This window comes from Camelus ferus, chromosome 36 (assembly GCF_009834535.1).
Source record: "Camelus ferus isolate YT-003-E chromosome 36, BCGSAC_Cfer_1.0, whole genome shotgun sequence".
In the NCBI taxonomy this organism is placed as follows: Eukaryota; Metazoa; Chordata; class Mammalia; order Artiodactyla; family Camelidae; genus Camelus; species Camelus ferus.
In genome coordinates this window covers 28,818,630-28,838,698 of record NC_045731.1, presented here as the reverse complement: position 1 = coordinate 28,838,698, position 20,069 = coordinate 28,818,630, and positions in this window count along the sequence as shown.

The window sequence follows — 20,069 nt, the reverse complement described above, 5'->3', positions numbered from 1 at the left end:
AAAAAGAGAAGAGAAGAGAAGAGAGAGAGAGAGAGAAAGAAGAACAAAAATCTTCTGCATAGTAACGTATCAACAAATGAAAAGACAACCTATCAAGTGGAAAATAAAAGAAAAAGGACTCACAAGTCATGCATTGAAGAAGAGGTTAAGTTTTAAAGTATATATAAACACTGATAAATACACACACACATATTATTCTATTATATAACTGTATGCCAACATGCTATAATGTCTTAAATAGAATTAAAGAAGTGAGAAAGTTGCTGTATGACTTCTATTTATCAGATCTCAGAAAAATCTTAAATTGAGAATACGAAGGAGTATTTGTTAGAGTACACAGTGTGAGTGAGAGAGTAACCTGTAAAGAAGATTCCCAGTCTGAGTCAATAAAATAAACCTGAAATAACAATTTAAAAAATTTTGAGGAATAATATTTGCTCAAATAATAGCTGTCATAAAAGTGGGAATCAGTGTTATAATCTACATCTGTGCAAGTGAATCTGTTCAAATAACTTGAAAGCATGAAGAAAATACTCACCAATTTCTCAGTCTGTTTTTGATTTTTGTTTTTAGATCATAATTTTAAGATAGCACTGTCTGAGGATATGTAAAAGTCTTTTTGTTTTCTAGTACCAGGCAAAACCTGAGAGATCAACCTACTTCCTTGGTAGGCTAGACAGAAAAATCAGCTCTATTTCTGACTCATTTAAGATGAGGGTAATATAAGAGGACTTGGATCTGTGTCTTGTTTTGAATCTCTAAATAGTAGAACTTTAGATAGGCAAAGTGTTTTGTAGAGAAAATAAAAATGATTTTTTAATGGGGATGAATCTTTGGTGGGCATTTTGCCGGAAAAATATAGGGTAAATGAATGCTAGCAATTTCCATGAATATTACTGTAGTGGAAATCATTCTGTCCACATAATACTTATAGATACATTTAAAGTACTAGAAAATCTAAAGGCAGACATTGATAATCTAATAATTATTTATTAAGTATTTCACAAGTCTTGAGAGACATCAGTTTTGCCAAAAACCTTTTCCAAACTGTAAAATACAGAATCTCCATCCTAAATGACTTTCTCATACCAACTGGGAAAAGAATATCTATATTGATAAAAATAGAATTAGCTACAGAGTTCAATTAAGTTGATGCCAAATTTACATAGTAGAAAACAAAAAAGGAAGTTATTAGCAGTTGGGCTACATCAGAAAATTTGACAATAAAAGGAATCATTAAAGATCCTAAGTAGCTCATAATCTCTTTTAAAGTATTTATAAATAATAGTTTAAAAATATAGCATCACAATAAGTAACACATAAAAATAATTAAATATAATATCATCCAAAATAAATAAAGGAATAAATATATGAAAGCAATCATCTCTTTTTAGAAACAAAGAAAAATGATTTGTTTTTACAATGGCACCTTGCTAGAATAAAAAGGGAATACTTTTTAAAATAAAATTTTAGTAAGACTTTATGCATCAAATATTGGTATTGGGAGAAACTTGCCATAAGTAATTCTGTGTAAGCCTTGTCTTTAGACTGAACTGTCCCCACCTTATCACTCTCTTTTACAACTGTAATTTTCTTAAGGTTCACAGAGAAGCACTGACTTTGTATTAGTTTTCATCACAATCAAATCCACAGTTGAGGCTGAACCTTTGGCCCCTCCCTATATTTACATGACTATACAGAAGCTTACCTGCCAAGATTCACGTTGGAGGTTGAACCTTAATTCCTAAGAGAATTTTGAAACCTACACATAAAAAATGATAAACAAAATAGAAGTTTTTCTTTCTATTTGTGTGTGTAAATAAAAGTGATGCTTATCCTTACAAAGTAAATTGAGACATTAGTTATCAAGAAATAACTGATAAAATTATAGAAACATATAAGAAATTTTAAATGTACATTAAATGTAAAAGGTGACTCTAAAGAAGCTAAATACCATTTGGCTCCAAACATATGACGTTCTTGAAAAATGTAAAATTTTGGAGACAGTAAATGATCAATGGTCATCAGAGCTTTTGGACAGAGATGAATAAACAGGTGAAAATAAGAGAATTTTCAGGACAGTAAAAGTACTTTGTATAATACCATAGTGATCATGTTTCCTGTGATTAGGTCCTTGTCTCATGTGAAGAAAGTAAAGTAAGGATTTATCAAGGGATAGATAGTATGTTCTCAAGGAGAGAGGGGACAGGGTCGGGGAAGGAGCTGCTCTGAGGTTATTTGGCAGGTTGGCTACATAGGGTGCAAAAATGAGTGGATCGAATATTCATTGGGGAGGGATAAATTTGGTGTTGTATTCCCTGATCTCTCAATCCCAACTCCACCATTCGGAAGGGAGGACGGATTTTTCTCCTTATTTTGTCTGGATCAGAATTGTTATGCTGTCAGTGCATGATGAAACTGAAACTGAATGCACTTGGCAACTGAAAGTCTAATTTTATTGTAATGAAGGCATAACGAGCAAAAGTTTACATTCTGACACTGGTGATTACTGCCTTTACCCTACCTTTCTTTGTCAGTCTCCAGGCCTCTTGTTACCCCAAAATATGTGACCACTTATCATTCCAGAGTTTCCTGCTTTTCTCTGCCCAAAGACCCTTGATGATTACATAGTGTAAAATTTTCTACATTTTGCCTGGACCCCTCCTTTTTTGTTTTGTTTTGTTTTGTTTTGCAAAGTTTCACCATTTGTTCTATTTCCTCCTTTCTCTAATCGTATCCAGCTCTCTGCTAGATCTAACAGCAAGAACATGTCATTATTTTTTTCAAAAAAATGCTAAGAATTAACACTAATTTAAACTATGGAATTTGGATGATAATAATGTGCTAAGATGTTTATTAATTGTTATGAATAGATGGCTCTGGTAGAATATATTGACCATATTTTTATAGGGAGATAGAGCATAGGGAATCTTTCTAACTTTCTAATCAGTTTTTTTTTTTTGTAGATTACTATAGCTCTAAAAAATGAAATATCTTAATATAGGCCGAGGATTTAAATAGATACTTCTTTAAGTAAGGTGTGTTGTGTTGCCAGAACACATGAAAATATTATCTACCATAGACTTCAATAACATTGACCATAAGGGAAACATAACATAATACCAAAATGAGACACTAGGATGATGGCTAAAATATGATAAGGTAAAAAGAAGAAATGTGGTGAAATTGTGAAGCAATTAAAACACTCATAGTGCTAGAAGATGTGTAAAATTGTAAAATTACTATGGGAAAATATATAAAAGTTTCTGAAGAAAAATTAAATGAGTAATTGCCATATGTCTCAGGAATTCCACTTGTAAAATACACACCAAAAGATTGATAAGAAGTACTCTTTCACAAACACTTTTGTTAGCTAGTTAAATTATACTCCAAAGTGGAAATATAAAAAAATATATATATATAACCATCAATAAACAAAAGATTAATATATGCTATATCTACATTTTTAATATTAGTGACATATAAGAATAATTGAAGAAATAATTTTTGCTACAATTTTTATAATCCTTATTATCACACAGTGAAAAAGTACAGATACAAAGGTTTATATTTGTTTTAACTCATTTTGTATAAAATATCCAATATAGGGAATTCTGAGAAAAAAGTACATCAGTGCAGCTGGGGTAACATGGTGGGTAGTAACCTATTAAGGTCAAATCTTCCTGAGTTCTAAAAATAGTTTTGATCTAAATAGAGATAACTTTCAACCTTGTGAATTCACAAAGTACTTCTGAATTTTACACGTAAATGGTACATATAGTTATTATGAAATAAAAGAACTCTGAAGGAGAACTTTGGCCAGATTAAGGTAATCAATAGCTGAAAGAGTTTCTTTTCTTTTTTTTTTTTAACTTTTTTTTACTCATTTATAATCACTTTACCATGTTGTGTCAAATTCCAATGTAGAGCACAACTTTTCAGTTATACATGAACATGTATATATTCATTGTCACATTTTTTTCTCAGTGAGCTTCTATAAGATTTTGTATATATTTCCCTGTGCTCTACAGTATAATCTTGTTTATCTACTCTACAATTTTGAAATCCAAGTCTATCTCTTCCCAGCCCCTGTCCCCCTGGCAACCATAAGTTTATATTCTATGACTGTGTTCATGTTCTATTTCTGTTTTGTATTTATGTTCTTTTTGCTTGTTTGTTTGTTTTAGATTCCACATATGAGCAATCTCATATTGTATGTTTCTTTCTCTTTCTGGCTTACTTCACTTAGAATGACATTCTCCAGAAGCATCCATGTTACTGCAAATGGCATTATGTTGTCAGTTTTTATGGCTGAGTAGTATTCCATTGTATAGGTATACCACTTCTTTATCCAGTCATCTGTTCATGGACATTTAGGCTGTTTCCATGTCTTGGTTATTGTAAATAGTGCTGGTATGAACATTGAGGTGCAGGTGTCATCCTGAAGTAGGATTCCTTCTGGATATATTCCCAGGAGTGGGAATTCCTGGGTCACATGGTATGTCTATTCCTAGTCTTTTGAGGAATCTCCATACTGTTTTCCACAGTGGCTGCACCAAACTGCATTCCCACAAGCAATGAAAGAGATTTCCCTTTTCTCCACAGACTCTCCAGCATTTGTCATTTGTGGATTTTTGAATGATGGCAATGGCCATTCTGACTGGTGTGAGGTAATACTTCATAGTAGTTTTGATTTGCACTTCTCTGACAATTAGTGATATTGAGCATTTTTTCATGTGCGTATCGATCGTTTGTTTGTCTTCCTTAGAGAATTGCTTGTTTAGGTCTTTTGCCTATTTTTGGATTGGGTTGTTTGGTTGTTTCTTATTAAATCATATGAGCTGCTTATATATTCTGTAGATCAAGTCTTTGTTGGTTTCGTTTGCAAAAATTTTCTCCCATTACATACGTTGTCTTTTTGTTTTACTTATGGTTTCCTTTCCTGTGCAGAGCTTGTAAGTTTCATTAGGTCCCATTTGTTTATTCTTGCTTTTATTTACTCTAGGAGAAAATTTTTAAGATATATGTCAGATAACATTTTGCTTATATTTTCCTCTAGGAGGTTTATTGTATCTTGTCTTATGTTTAAGAATTTGATCCATCTTGAGTTGATTTTTGTATGTGGTGTAAAGGAGTGGTCTAGTTTCATTCCTTTGCATGATGCTGTCCAGTTTTCCCAACATCATTTGCTGAAGAGTCTGTCATTATTCTATTGTAAAGTCTTGCCTCCTTTATTGAAGATTAATTGACCAACAGTTTGTGGGTTAATTTCTGGGCTCTCTATTCTGTTCCATTGGTCTATATGTCTGTTTTTGTGCCAATACCATGCTGTCTTGATGACTGTAACTCTATAGTATTGTCTGAAGTCTGGGAGAGTTATTCCTCCAGCCTCTTCCTTTCCCTTCAGTAATGCTTTGACAATTCTAGGTCTTTGATGATTCCATATAAATTTTATTATGATTCATTCTAATTCTGTGAAATATGTCCTGGGTAATTTGATAGGGATTGTATTAAATCTGTATATTGCCTTGAGTAATGTGACCATTTTAACAATATTGATTCTTCCAATCCAAGAGCATGGGATATCTTTCCATTTTTTAAAGTCTTCTTTAATTTCCTTCAATGGTTTATAGTTTTCTGTGTATAATTCTTTCACCTCCTTGGTTAGATTTATTTCTAGGTATTTTATTACTTTAAGTGCTATTTTAAAGGGGATTGCTTCTTTACTTTCTTTGTTTATTCATAATTGCTGTAAAAACTGCAACTGATTTTTGATCATTAATCTTGTAACCTGCTACCTTGCTGAATTCTTTGATCAGCCCTAGTAGTTTTTATGTGGACCTTTTAGGGTCTTCTAGATATAGTAACATGTCATCAGCATATAGTGATATTTTACCTCTTCTTTTCCAATTTGGATCCCTTTTATTTTTCTCTTGCCTGATTACTGTGGCTAGAACTTTCAAGACTATGTTGAACAAGAAAGGTAATAGTGGGCATCCTTCTTTTGTCCCAGATTTTAGGGAGAAATGTTTGAGATTTTCACTGTTGAGTACTATGCTGGCTGTAGGTTTGTCATATGTAGCTTTTATTATGTTGAGATATGTTCCCTCTATACCTACTTTGGTGAGAGTTTTTATCATAAATGGGTGTTGAATTTTATCAAATGTTTTTTCTGCATCTACTGAGATGATCATGTGGTTCTTGTCCTTTCCCTTGTTTATGTGATGTATTACATTGATTAATTTGTGTACGTTGAACCACCCTTGTGTCCCTGGGATGAACCACACTTGATCATGATGTATAATCTTTTTTATGTTTTGTTGGATTCTATTTGCTAATATTTTGGTTAGAATTTTGGCATCTATGTTCACTAGTGATATTGGCCTATAATTCTCTTTTTTGGTAGTGTCTTTGCCTGGTTTTGGTATCAGGGTGATGGTGGCTTTATAGAATGTGTTTGGGAGTACTTCCTCCTTTTCAATCATCTGGAAGAGTTTGAGAAGGACTGGTATGAGTTCTTCTTTGTATGTTTGGTAGAATTTCCCAGGGAAGCTGTCCAGTCCTGGATTTTATTTACACATAGGGTTTTTATTGCTATTTCTATTTCATTTCCAGTGATTGATTTTTTCAAGTGGTCAGTTTCTTGTTGATTCAGTCTTGGTGGACTGTATGCTTCCAGAAACTTGTCTATCTCCTCTAGGTTATCCAGTTTGTTTCCATAGGTTTTCATAATATTCTCATATGATATTCTGTATTTCTATTTTATTTGTTGTAATTTCTCCATTTTCCATTCTTATTTTGCTATTTTCTGCCCTCTCTTTTTTCTTCTTTGTGACTTTGACCAGAAGTTCATTGATTTGATTTCCTTTTCCAAAAAGCCAGTGTTTGGATTGATTGATTTTTCTATGGTTTATTTAATCTCTTTAATTTATTTCCTCCCTAATCTGTATGATTTCCTTCCTTCTGCTGCCTTTTGAGAATTTTTATTGTTTTTCTACTTCTTTCAGCTTGTGGGATAAATTGTTTATTTGAGAATGTTCTGTTTTCAGGAAGGTCTGTATCGCTATAAACTTATCTCTTAGCACAGCCTTTACTGTGTCCCATAAATTTTGTGCAGTTGTGCTTCATTTTCATTTCTCTCAATGTATTTTTTTTAATTTCAGCTTTAATTTCCTCATTGACCCATTGGTTTTTTAATAGCATATTTTTTAATATCCATGTTTCCTTTTTTTTCTCCTTTGTTTCTCTGTTGTTGATTTCTAGTTTCATGGCATTATGGTCAGTAAAGATGCTTGAGATAATTTCTACCTTCTTAAAATTCTTGATGTTTATTTGTGCCCAAATACATGCTAATCTTAGAAAATCTACCATGTGCAACTGAAAAGATTGTATATCCTATTTTGAGGGGGTGTAATGCTCTGAAAATATCCACCAAATCTAATTTTTCTATTGTATTATTTAATTTCTCTGTTGCCTGATTTATTTTCTGTCTTGAAGATATCTCTAGTGTTGTTAATGCTGTGTTAAAATCTCTGACTATAATTGTATTCCCATCAATATCCCCCTTAATCTCTGTTAGTAATTATTCCATGTATTTCTGTGCTCCTCTATTGGGTGCATATTTATTAACATGTGAAATATGCTCATCTTGTATCACTACTTTAATCATTATAATATGTCCCTCTTCATCTTTCATTATGGACTTTGTTTTAAAGAATGTTTTGTGTGAAATCAGTACTGCAACACCTGCTTTTCTTTGTTTTTCATTTGCATGGAGTATCCTTTTCCATCCTTTCACTCTCAATCTTTATGTGTCCTTCTCCCTAAAGTGGGTCTCTTGTATGCAGCATATTGAAGGTTCTTGCTTTATTAACCAGTCTGCCACTCTGTGTCTTTTGACTGGAGCATTTAGTCCATTAACATTTACAGTAATTAATGATAGATGAGTGTTTATTGCCATTTTGAACTTATCTTTGCAGTTGATTTGGTATTTGCTCTTTGTTCCCTTCTTCTCTTTGGTTTCATAATTTTCCTTTGTATTATCATGGATTTTATTTACGTTTTGACTCTCTTGTAATTTTTTTGCTTGTGCTTACCCTTTTTTGTAAGTCTATCAGCCCATTACTATAACTGTTTTTATTAAACTGTTAGTAACATGATCTGAAACCCATCCTACCAAGAACAAAAAAAAATTTAAAAAAAGGAAAAAATATTCTATATTTTCCTGCCTCCCTCTCACAATGATTTAGATATCTTCTTTTACAATTCCATGTTTATTTGTAACTCGTGAGTAATCACCTTTCCAGTTGTGACTTTCTCATTTTTGTAGCATCCTGATGCTTTTCTATTTAGAGTAGACCTTCAATATTTCTTTTAGCATGGGTTTAGTGTTGCTGAACTCTTGCAGTTTTTCTTGTCTGTAAAACTCTTTATGTCTTCTTCTATCCTAAAGGATAGCCTGGCTGTATGAAGTATCCTAGGCTGCATTTCTTTTCATTCAGGAATTTAACTATATCTTCTGACTCCCTTCTGGTCTATAGTGTTTGTAGAGAAATCAGCTGAGAGCCTTATGGGGGTTCCCTTGTACCTCACTCTTTGCTTTTCTCTTGCTGCCTTTAGGATCAGTTCTTTATCCTTGACTCTGGTCATCTTGATTGTGATATGTCTTCGTGTGGGTCTATTTGGTTTCTTCCTGTTTGGGTCACTCTGAGATTCCTGTACTTGGATATCTGATTCCTTCTTTAAGTTTGGGAAGTTTTCTGTCATGATCTCTTCCAATACCTTTTCAATTCCCTTTGATATTTCTTCCCCTTCTGGGACACCTATTATGCAAAGATTGGCAGGCTTTATATTATCTCATAGGTCCCTTATGCTATTTTCATTTGTTTTTATTTGTTTATATTGTAGCTGTTCTGATTGGGTGCTTTCTGTTGTCCTGTGTTCTAGATCACTAATTCTTTCCTCTACATTGTCTAGTCTGCTTTTCACAGCCTTTAGATCATTTTTCACCTCAGCCAATGAGTTCACCAATTCTACTTGGCTCTTCTTTATAGCTTCATTTTCATTTTTGACATGTTTTATATGTCTAAACAGTATCTCTTTCAGTTCCTTCAGTACTTTGTTCACTCCTTTTTTGAAATCTTGATCTAGTAGGCTATTGATGTCTATTTCATTGATCATTCTTTCAGGGGATTTCTCTTTTTCTTTTAATTGGGAATGGTTTCTCTGCTTCTTCATCTTGTTCATGTCTCTCTGGCACTGTGGTTCATGGAGTATCCTTTATCTATTGTGGTCCTCGTGGAGCTTATTTATTTATCTATATAATCCCTATGTAGAAATAACATTTTAAAAAGAGAGAGAGAGAAAGAGAATTATGAAAGAAGGGGAGAAAAAGCTTTGAAAATAGTGTATAATGAATAATAGAAGAGCAATTTGAAGCAGAATAGCAATCAGCTTGAGACCTCTATTAAAAACCTTTAAAAAAGGAGAAAAAAGGGAAAAAATGTATCTGGAAACCTGTGTATAATCAATAACAGGACATCAAAACCAATAGAAATAAAAATGAAATGATGTGAATTTTTAAAAATAATAATAATAAAAATATTTTTTTAAGAATTTAAAAGGAATTAAAACTGGGACTATATATAATCATTTAAGAAGTTAAAAATTAAATATTTTATAGAAAATAGAACAGATAAAAACAGATTTTTTTTCAAAAAGCAAAAACAGAAATGTGGTTGTGGTGTTCTCCTGGAGACTATGTGGTCTTAGTGTGAAGTTTTTTTGTCTTCATCCTGTTTTGGAAGTTCAGCCTGCTGTTTCCAGAAGCCCTCATCTGTTCCAGGTCCCTTCATCTGTGCTGCTCCCAGTGTCTGTCAGGAAGCAGATTGTGCCTCCTCACAACACTGGGTCAGGTGCAGCTCTCCTTTGCTGTGGGCGGGGGGTCACTGCCCCTTCTGATGCTGCAGTCAGATGTTGCAGATTGGCCAGGTTGGAGGGGGTCGTGCCCCTCACAGAACTACAGCCAGGGACTGTGTTCCTACCAGAAAGGTGAGGGGCCACCCTCTCTCTCCCAGCGCCAGTCACTCTGCAGCTCTGTGCCACTGCATTCTCCATAAGTGGTCTCGGAGAAGACTGAGGAACAGCCCTGTCCCTGCTCCAGGCCAAACCCATCTTCTTGTTTGTCGTGTCCTAGCAGGGTCTCTGAGGGATTAGGACAGAAGGATCCTATCTGCCTCGGGCTGTAGACAAGTCTCCATCTGGCCTTTGAGGCTACTAAGTCCTTAGGTGTGGATGAAGGTTACACTCCTCTCCCGCCTGAGTGCTTAGAGCTGGAGGATATGGCAGCTGTGCCTGAGCCTCACCTCTCTTCACCCAAAAACTTTCCACAGGTTTTCAGAGATGGGAATATACACCCTCCCCCCCACGGCACACAGCTCACTGCAGTCCCCCAGGGCTGCCTCCATGCAGCCATCCCCATCCTCTTCTGGCTCAGGTAGCTTGGCCCAACAAGCAGCTGCCAGCCCGCATCTCGAGTGAGGTGTTGCAGTGACCCTCTATGCTTGTTTAACTTAGTTCTGTCAGTCAAGGTCTGCAATGTACAGATCCGAGCCTAGGAGGCTCCCCCTCCATCCCACTGTCTTCTCGGTTGGAGAAGGCAGACCCAGCAAACGAGTGCCAGCACTCCTTTGCCACTTTCTCCCCACAGGACCTGTCCCACACTGTTTTGCCTTTTCTTCTTTCTGTTTTCCTTTTCTCCTACCAGATTTTTAGCGTCTGTCTTTTGAAGAGGACAATGTTCTTTCAGAGTTCTGCAGGTGCTCTGGTTGGCTAAGTGGGTCTGTGGATGTGAGTCTTGGTGTATTTGTGGGAGAGGGTGAGCTACAAGCATCCTTCTACTCCACCATCTTGGCCTCTTGCTTTTCCATTGTATTTTTATGTGTGTGTATATATATATTAGCAGATGGGTAGATATATATACTATAAACACATATCTTCTTTATCCATCATCTATTGATGGGCTATTAATTTGCTTCTATATCCTTCTATATCCTGGCTATTGTAAATAATGCTTCAGTGAATATAGGTTTAATATACTTTTTCTGATTAGTGTTTTTATTTCCTTAGAATAGGTTTCCATGTATGGACTTGCTGGATCATATGTTATTTTCACTTTTAATTTTTGGATAATATTCCATACTGCTTTTCTCAGTGTCTGCACAAATTTACATTCACACCAACAGTGCACCAGGGTTCTTTTTCTTACATCCTCACCAACACTTGCTATTTGTTAACTTTTTGTAACAGTAATTCTGAGAGGACTGACATAAAATCTCATTGTGGTTTGGACTTGCATTTTTCTGATGGTTAGTTATGTTGACCATCTCTTCATGTGCTTGTTGGTTGTCTTTCCCTGACTGTGTATTCATTTTTTATAATGAATTAAATTATCATAATTGTCCGATTTTGTTTCTGGGCATTCTGTTGTGTTCCATTAATCTGTTCTGCTCCAGTACCATATTATTTTGATTATTGTAGCCTTGTTATATAGTTTAAAATCAGGGACAGTGATACCTCCTCTTTGTTCTTTCTCGGAACATTTCAACTCTTTTGTGTTTGCATACAAATTTTAGAATTATTTATTGTAGGTGTCTGAAAATGCCCTTGATATTTTGATAGGCATTGAACTTAATCCATTTATTTCCTTGGCTATTATTGCCATTTAAACAATATTCCATTTTTCTAATCTATGAACACAGTGTATCCTTTCATTTGTTTGTATTATCTTTAATTTATTTTATAAACATATGATAGCTTTCTGAGTACAGGTCTTTTACCTCCTTTTTGGATAAATTTCTAGATATTATATTCTTTGCAATGGAACTGTAAATGAGACAATTCCCTCACTTTCTCTATCTGATAGCTTCTTGTTAGTGAATAGAAATGCAAGAACTTTGTATATCAATTTTGCATTCTGAAATTGTACCCAATCCATTGGTAAGTCCTGGTAGATTTGTGGTTCCATAATTAAAGTATGTCATCAGCAAACTTATAGTTTTATTTCTTTTCTTATTTATTTTATTTTACTTTCTTTTGGATAACTATGGCTAGAATTTCCAATAATATGTTGAATCGAAGTCATAAGAGTGGTCATTGTTGCCTTCTTCCTGCTCTTATAGGAAATGCTTTCAGCTTTTAATCAGTAAGTGTCATGTTAGCTGAGTTCTTGTCATATATGACTTTAACTGTGTTGAAGTATTTTCCCTCATGCCCAATATAAGAAAAAATATAATCATCAATAGATACTGGTTTTGTCAAATCTTTTTATGACTCTAATGAGATGGCCATATAGTTTTTATTTTTCAATTTGTTAGTGTGGTGTATCATATTGATTAATTTGTGGATATTGTATCATTTTTGAATCTCTGGAATAAAACCAACTTAATCATAATGTATAATCCTTTTAATTCCCTGTTTCATTTGTTAACATTTTAATGATGATTTTTGCATGTATGCTTATAGGTAATATTTACTTGTAATTTTCTGAGGTATTTGTTCTAGTGTTAGTAGTAGTGTGATACTGAAAGGTGGGGTAGGAAACCTTTCCTCCTCTGCAAATTTTTGGAATACTTTGAGAAATATAGGTGATAGTTCTTCTCTAAATGTTTGGCAGTACTCACCTGTGAAGCCATTGGGACTAGAATTTTATTTCTTGGGAGATTTTATTTAATTACTTGTTCAACTTCATTAGTGACAATCTTTTCATATATTCTATTTCTTTCTAGTTCCATTCTAGAGATTATATCTTTCTAAGAATTTGTCCATTTCTTCTAGGATCTCCATTTTATTATCATATAATTGTTTGCTGTATCCTCTTATGATGCTTTGTATTTCTGTGACATAAGCTGTAACTTCTCTTTTATTTCTGAGTTTATTAATCTGTAATCTCTTTTTTCTTCATGAGTATGGTTAAAATTTATCAAACTTATTTTTCTTTCAGAAAAATTATTTAGTTTGTTTAAATATTTCCATTTTTAATCTCTATTTTATTTATTTATGCTCTAATTGTTCAGCTGTCTTTCCTTCAACTAACAAGTTTCCTTATTATTTTGTTACATCCTTTGTAAGATTATGTTATAAGAGACAGATGTTTCTTATTTCTATAAGTGGGGATATTTTGGTATAAACATCCCCATTAAAACTGCTTTTGCTATACCCCATGGACTTTGATTTTGTCATTTTTCTTTATATATATTTTTCTTTTTTCTTTGATTTATACAGCAATCCACTGGTTGTTTAATATTGTATGATTTATCCTCTACTTCTTAATGTTTTTCTCAGTTTTTTCTACTAGTTAATTTCTAGTTTCACAGAATCCATAGATTTCTTCACAGAACAAGAAGAAAAATAATAAAATGTATACAAAAATATGAAAGACACCAATTTTCTAAAACCTTTGAAAAATGAACAAAGTTGTGGATATTATCCTCCCTGACTTTAGAACATACTACACAAAGCTACAATAATCAAAATATCAAGATATGGCACTAAAACAGACATAGATCAATGGAACAAAATAAAGAGTCCTGAAATAAACCCACACACATATGGTCAATTAGTCTACAATGAAGGAGGCAAGAATATACAATGGAAAAAAAGTCTCTTCAGCTAGTGCTTCTGTGAAAGCTGGACGGTACATGTAAAAGGATAAGAAAAGAGCACTTCCTTCCATAGTATACAAAATAAGATAAAAATGGATTGAAGCCCTAAATGTAAAACCTGAAACTATACAATTTCTGACCAAGGACATGAGCAGAACTGACTTTGAGATAAATCAGCAATATTTATTTTGGATCTGTCACCTAAGTCAAAAAAAAAAAATAAAAGGAAAAATAACAATAACTTTCTAATTTTCTGAGGAAACAAATAGACATACTATGTGATGCAGGAATTTCACTTTTGGGTATAAATGTGAAATGCAAAACCTTTTGCACAGCAAAGGAAACCTTCAACAAAACAAATGACAACACACAGAATGGAAGGAAATATTTCAGACAATGAGACCAACAGGGTGATAATATCCATAATAGATAAATAGCATATTAGACTCAATATTTAAAAAACAAAGACCCCAACTTAAAAAAAAGTGGAAGGACCTGCATGGGCACTTTTCATAAAAAGACATGTGGATGATTTTCATGCACATGAAAAGATACATAACGTTGGTATTCATTAGGAAAACATAAATCAAAACCAGAATGAGGTATAATCCCTCACCAAACAAAATGACTATTAACAAAAAGTCTACAAATAACAAACATTAATAAGAATGTTGATAAAAGGGAACGCATGTACACTGTTTATGGAAATATAAGTTGGTGCATCCACTATTATAGCAGTGTGGAGAGTCCTCAGAAAACTTAAAATAGAAGTAGTATATGTTGCAGCAATTCCACTTTTTGGTGTAAAACTGAAAAAAATGAAAACATTAACTTTAAAGGATATATATACCCTCAATATTCTTAACAACATCATTTATAATAGGCAAGGGTTGAAGCAACTCAACTGCCCATCAACAGATGATTGGCTGAAGAAGATGTGAGACATATATAATATAATAAATACATAGTCATAACAAAAAATAAAATTCTGCCATTTGGAGCAATGTGACTGAACCCTGAAATTGTTGCACATAGGAAAATAACTCATACAGAGAAAAACACTATATTATCACTTATATGGGAAAACTAAAAATATAAAACAAATAAACATAAAAAAAGGAACAGACTCACATATATATATACAGAAAGAGTAACAAGTAGTGGTTTCCAGTGGGGATAGGGAAGGAGGATGGAGAAGACAGAAGTATGCAAGCTACTAGTTATAAATTAGAGAAGCAACAGGGCTATATTTACAGCACAGATAAATATTTTAATAATTTTAAATTATTTTGAAGAGATTATAGGCGTTTATTATAGTATAATGTGCATGCATGTGGAAAAAACTGAAGAAAAGAACCCAGAAAAAACTGAAAATATTTTGAAGTTCTATGATATTAAGGGAGGTGATTTGTTCAATCTCTTTAGTGTTCTTATAATGTTCTTAGTAGAATTTAAGCTTTTAAATGAAAAACTGTATACTTTTAAAAAGTATTTTTGTCTCTCCCCTTAAATCTACAGTCAGTAAAACATTCACATCGCAACAACATAAACCTACCACACAAAAGAATAACCAGAAGATGTGTACAGCTGAAGTTTGGTGGACTATAACACATAAAGGAGGCTGAATTGAGGGAAGAGCAGAGTTGGTGCCTGCAACCAAGGCCCACTGACCAGGGTATCTGAGCCCAGAGGTTCAGAGAACCCAGTAGCAGCAGGGTCAGTTGTGCACACAGCTTCAGCCTCCAACTGCACCAGTACTCATGGTCACAGGTAACCAGGAGGCAGCCTCGGTGGAGACTGAAATTCCATCCTTCAGTCACTCAGACATTCATGACACTGTCCCTACTCCCTATTCACAGTGGTAGAAACAAGCATCCTTGCAACACTGGATATGGGAAAGATGCTTGCCTGATTCCACTACCCGCCTGTCTTTACACTTTCCCTCAATGTGTACACTGAGTCTCAAGGGATCTCAGACAAAAGGAAGGTTTCCCTGTCCCAGTGACAAAAGTGACAGTAATTACCAGAGATGTCTAATAAGTGACAATGAAAGAATATCTTTTATCTAGACAGTAGAGACTGGAAAGTGCCATTTTGAAACATTATCAGAGGTAGCTCAGGTAAGCAAAACCAAAAATTGTGCAATATTGCAAACTACCAGAAAACAAAAGCAAGGACTCAAACTTCCAATCTGTTATTTAGTCTCATCAGAGGAATAATTTACCAAGATCATGATCAACCACATTAACACTATAGGACAAAAACACACACACATAGACACATACACAAACACAATGACAACTCTGCAGCAAACAAAATCATGGAATATTGTCATATTCCATGACAATTCCATATCATATTCCAAACAGACAATTCAAAATAGCTGTCATAAAGAAACTCAATACATATAAGAAAACTTAGAAAGCAGTTTAGTGAGCTTATGAATAAATTAAATGATCAGAAGGAATACATTATCAAAGAGACTGAAACTATACAATAACCAAACATGATTGCAGGACCTGAAGATCTTAAATGAGATGAAGAATGCATTAGAAAGCATTGGAAGTAGACTGTCTTTGTGAAAGAGATAATTAGCAAACTCACCAATACAAAAGTATAAATGATAGGAGAGGGGAGAGATACAAGATATTAAAAAGTGAGGAAATTCTGCAGTAGCCATCAGACTGTTTCAGGAAGGGTACATTAGAGTAACAGAAATTCTAGAGGGAGAAGAAAGATAAAAGGCAGCTGACACTTTATTTAAAAAGTAATAGTTGTTGCCTTCCCCAAGCCGGGTAGGGAACTAGATATACAAGTCTGTGAAGCCAAAAAAACACCAATTACTTTAAGGCAAAGAGACCTCCTTCAAGTTAAGTCATATGTAAATTGGCAAGTCAATGATAGACTAACATTTTAAAGGCAGCCAAAAAAGGTATGATAATTTAAAAAGGAATCCCCATTAGGCTATCTGCAGTTTTCTCAGCAGAAAAAAATTAAGCCAAGCGTAAATAAAATGACATTCTCAAATTACTGAAATACAAAATCTCTCACCCAAGAATACTCTACCTTGCACAGTTACCACTTAGATATAAAGTGAAAATAAAGACTTTATCAGACAAACAAAACCTGAGATTAAAAAAAAAGAGACACCTTAAAGAGATGTAGAATAGAGCTCTTCTAAGAAAAATAAAATGTCAAAAATATGCAAAACATTGACCAAAATGCTAAGTAGAGACCATGAGAAAGTTGCAACTGTTTATTAGAATATGTTTTTAAAGACTACAATACTATATGGATTAAAGACAGAAAAATAAAAAATCGGGGCAATAAATATTGATATATTGATCTTGTAACATACTCACAACAGTAAAAGAAATAATTTGAGACAGTAAATATTAAAGGTAAAGAGTAAAAATAAAACAATATTAAAGAAAGATGCTATCAGCAGAAAAAGTACTAAATTATCCATGAGATATTTTAATTTTAATTGAAATATAATAGATGTATTATATTGTGAAGTTTCAGGTGTACAGCATAGTGATTCCATCCTCTTTGCAGATTATACTGCATTATAAATTATTACAATACTTGTAACATACAATTATTATAAATTATTGTGTATAATTCCCTGGTCCATACAGATTATCCTTGTTGCTTATCTCCTTTATGAATACTGTTTTGTATCTGTCAATGTCTTACCACTAAATTGTCTTTCCCTTCACCTTTGGTAAACATACATTTTCCTATATCTTTGAATCTGTTTCAGTCTTATCTATCTATCTATCTATCATCTATCTATCTATCTATCTATCTATCTATCTATCTATCTATCTATCTATCATCTATCTATCATCTGTCTATTGATAGATGGCTATAGATAAATGTACACTAATATTTGTTATTCTTTATATTCCACATGTAAATGATATTATATACCTTTGTCTTTGCCTAAGTTACATCACTAAGCATAATATTTACTAAGTCCATTCATGATGCTGAAATGGCAATGTTTTATACTCTTTCATGGCTGAGTAATATTCCATTGAGTATTTATATATACATCATATCTTCTCAAGTCCACAATCTTTTGTGGATACTTGGATTGCTTCTCTGCCTTGCATATATAAATAGTGCTGCTGTGTACATTATACCTCTGTGCCAATGCCATACCATTTTTATTACTGTAGGTTTGTAGTATAGTAAGGTGTCTGGGAGGGTTATACCTCCAGATTTGTTGTTTTTCCTCAAGATCATTTTGGCAATTTTTAATGGTTTCATGTGAAACTTAGAATTAGTTTTTTCTTGTTGTGTGGAAAATACTACAGCTTTGTAACAGGAATTGCACTAAATCTGTAGGTTTCTTTGTGTAGTACGGCCATGTTAACAATATTAACTCAATCCAAGAGCACAAGACATCTTTACATTTCTTTGAATCATTTTTAAATTCTTTGTTAATGTTTTATAATTTTCATTGTGTAGACCTTTCACATATGTGGTTACATTTATTCCAAGATATTTGGGGGGATGGGATTTTAAATAGTATTGCTTTCAACATCCATTTTATGGTATCTCATGATTAATGTGTAGAAATGCAAGAGACTTCTTTACATCTATCGTGTCCCCTGCTCCCTTGCTGAAATTATTTATTGTTCATAATAGTCTGTGTGAAGCCCTTAGGACTCTCTATGGAGATTGTTATGTCATCAGTACTGGTGACAATTTTGCCTCTTTCTTTCCATTTTGCATTTCTTTTACTTCTTTTTCTTTTCCTTTCTTCTATTACTATTAAACAGAAGTGGTGAGAGTAGGAAACTTTGTCTTGCTCCCGAATTTACCCAAAAGGCTTTCAGGTTTTCCCACTGAGTATTATAAATTGTTATAAATGGCCTTTAGTATGTTGAGGGATGTTCCCATTGTACTCACTTTCATGAGAGCTCTGATCATGAATGGATGTTGAATTTTGTCAAATGCTTTTTCTGTGTGTATTGACATGGTCCTGTGAATTTTGTCCTTCCTTTATTAGATATGTATCATGCTGATTGATTTGTGTATGTTGAACCATCCTTGTGACTCTGGAAGGAATCCAACTGATCATCAAGTATAATCCTTTCTATGTATTGCTGGATTAATTTGTTGATGTTTTACTGAGGATTTTTGAATGTATTTTCATCATGGATATTGGCTTTTCATTTTCTTTTTTTTTTTTTGTAGTGTCTTTGACTGGATTTGTTATCAGGGTAATGGTGGCCTCATAGAATAACTTTTGGAATGTTCCTTCCTCCTTCATTTTTTTTAAATAGTTGGGGTGGGAAAGAGATTTTAGTGAAGGCATCCAGGAATTTTCTTCAAAGGGAGTTTTTAAAATCATAGCTTTTATTTAACTTTTACTGATTGGTCTTTCCAACTTCTCAGTTTTCTTTTTACTCAGTGTTGGCAGGCTGTATGTTTCTAGAAATTTGTCCATTTATTTTAGGTCATCCAGTTTATTGGCATGTAACTGCTCATAGTGGCTTCATAGTCTTCTTTATTTTTTTTCTTTTTGTATTTCTGTAATATTAAATGTAATTTCTACTCTTTCATTTCTTATTTTATTAGGGTCCACTCTCTGTACTTCTTGATAAGCCTGGCTAAATGCTTATCAATTTGTTTATATTTTTGAGGGGAAAAAATCTCCTGATTTTATGATTTTTTTCTATTAATGGTTTTCAATTTCTATTTAATTTATTTTCTCTCTAATCATTAAAGATTTCTCCTTCTACTGACTTTGGGTTTTATTTGTTCTTGTTTGTAGTTATTTTGGTTGGTAGGCTTGGTCTTTCATGTGAGATATTTCTTGTTTCTTGTAGAAGGCCTACATTGTTATAAAATTCCTTCTTAGATTTGTCTTTGCTGCATCCCATACATTTTATGAAGCTGTGTTTTCATTTTAACTTGTCTCCAGATTTTTTTTATTTCTTCTTTGATTTCATCATTGACCTTTTTATTTTTATTTTATTTTATTAACATCATATCATTTAACCTTGTATTTGTGCTTTTTCTGTTCTTCTTTCTAGAGTTGTGTAATTTTAAACGTTTGTGTTTGGAAAAATATTTGATATAATCTCTGTTCTCTTAAAGTTTCTGAAGCATTTTTTATAACATAGTATGTAGTCTATTCCTTAGAAAGCAGCCTGTGAACACTTGAATAGGTTATGTGTTCTGCTTTTTTGATGTAGTGTCCTGTAGATCAGTTAGGTTCATCTTGTCTATTATGTTACTAAAAACTCTGTTCCCTTACAGAGTTTTCTTTCTGGATAATCTGGCCATCAGTATCTGTGAGGTGCTAAATTTGCCTACTATTATTGTTTTATTATGAATTTATTCCTTCATGTTTACTAATATTTCTTTTTATACTTAGGATCAAAGTTG